Raw genomic sequence first — 2,311 nt, 5'->3', positions numbered from 1 at the left:
TCTTCTTGTAATTTCATAATTTTAGGTTTTGTTGTAAATTATTTAATGCATTTTGAGTTGATTTTAGTAACTGGATAGAGATAAAGGCTGTTTTAATTCTTCTGAATGTGGACATGCAATTTTTTCCAGATCTATTTATTGAAAACAATGTCTTTAATTTTTTAGCACCTTTGTAAAACTCATTTATGTGTAGATCTAGTTTTATTCTTCTACATATGGATATCCCATTTTCCCAGAACTGAAAATGCTATCTTTTCTCCAAAATGTTTTATTGACACCTCCATTAATATCATAACTGTATCTATGAAGGGTTTTTGTTTGTTGGTTGGTTGGTGCTGGAAATTGAACCCAGAGTCTCATGCATGCTGGGCACACTGAGTGCTCCTGAGTTCAACATCCCCAGTCTTTTTTATTTTTTAATTTGAAATAGGGTATCTCTAGTCTGCTTAGATCCTTGTTAAGTTGCTGAGACTGTCTTTGAACTCATGATCCTCCTGCCCCAGTCACCCAAGCCACTGGGATTATGGTTGTGCACCACTGAGCCTAAAAATTACACCTTTTGTATATCCATAATTCATTAATTAAAAAATGTGCTTGTATAGGCATGTCAAAATGAACCCAAATAAAAAAGGACATATTCTTTAGTTACTATATATTAGTGAATTACTCAAATTTATTTTTTTTTTAATTTTAATTTTATTCTCTCATGATCTGAGTACATAATTGGTATTATTGAATTCCTTTACATTTTATTGAGGCTTGGGCTGAGGTTGTGGTTCAGTGGTAGAGTGCTCACCCAGCGTGGGTGAGGCACTGGGTTCAACCCTCAGCATCACATAAAAATAAATAAATACGAATAAAGGCATTATGTCCACCTACAATTGAAAAAAGTTTTAAAAATTTATTGAAGCTTAGTTAATCAATTAGTTAATGGTACTTGTGATTTAACCTATGAATGCTTTACCACTGAGATATATTAACATCCATTTTTAAAATTTTTCTTTGTGACATGATCCCACCAACTTGTAAAGGCTGTCTTTGAATTGTGAATCTTCTATATCAAGGCTTATTTTATGTTCTAGGATATGATCTAACCCATATAACAATCCATGCTCACTTAAGAAGAATGTACGTTTTGTGCTGGGCTTAGTGGCACTTGCCTATAATCCCAGCGACTGAGGAGGCTAAGGAGGAGCACATCTTCAAATCCAGCCTCAGCAACTTAGAGAGGCTTTCAGCAACTTAGTTAGACCCTGTTTCAAAAATGAATAAAGGATTGGGAATGTGGTTCAGCACCTCTTGGTTCAATCTCTGGTAAAAAAAAAAAATGTATGTTTTGATGTTTTCATTTGGGGTAAAGATATTTGTTAAGTTTGGTTTATAGTATTCTCAAAAATTCTTTTTTTTTAATTTTCTGCCTACTTTTTCTATAGTTGTTGAAAATAACATTTCAAAATGACAAATGTTATTCTTTTAAATATCCATTTCCTTTCAAGTTTTGTCATATTTTGCTTCACATATTTTAGTGTTATGCATATATGGTTATAATCACTATATATTTCTACTAGATTTACCTTTTTACCATTATAAAATGTCCCTCTTTGTCTCTGTTACATGTTGTTCTAAATTCAGTTTTGTTGGATATTAGTATGCACTTTCCAATTTACTATGGTTTGTTTATATATTTTCCATTCTTTTACTTTTAATCTATTTATATCTTGCAATGTAAAGTATGTCTCATATAAACACTGTATTATTGGATCTTGTTTCAAGTCTGAAAAATCTCTGCCTTTCGATTGGATTGCTAAATCCATTCACATTTTTATAGATGAGTGTTTGTGCCTTTCCAATATTTATGTTAAATTCCTAACCCTCAATATGATGATATTGGATCTAAAAATTAGGGAGGTAATTAGATTTAGATTAAACCATGAAGGTGGGACCCACATGAAGGGATTAGTGTCCTTATAAGAATAAAAAGAGCCAGGCATGTATTCCCAGTGATATGGGAGGCAGGAGAATCATGAGTTCAAAGCCCAGTCTCAGCAATTTAATGAGGCCCTAAGCAATTTAGGGAGATCCTGTTTCTAAATAAAATATAAAAAGATAATGGTATGTGGCTTAGTGGGGTCAATCATTGGTAACAAAAGGAATAAGAAGAGAAACTAGAACTCTATACTTATTTCTACTTTATGAGGACACAGAAGGCAAGTGGACATAAGCCAGGAAGAAAGGCTTTAGTAGAACCAGATTGCCACTTGATTTCACACTCCCTAATCTCCAGAAATGTGAGAAATAAATCCCTGTTAAT

Source organism: Marmota marmota, unplaced genomic scaffold, assembly GCF_001458135.2.
Source record: "Marmota marmota marmota unplaced genomic scaffold, marMar, whole genome shotgun sequence".
Lineage (NCBI taxonomy): Eukaryota > Metazoa > Chordata > Mammalia > Rodentia > Sciuridae > Marmota > Marmota marmota.
The sequence above is the reverse complement of the archived record's forward strand: the minus strand, read 5'-3'. Positions refer to the sequence as shown.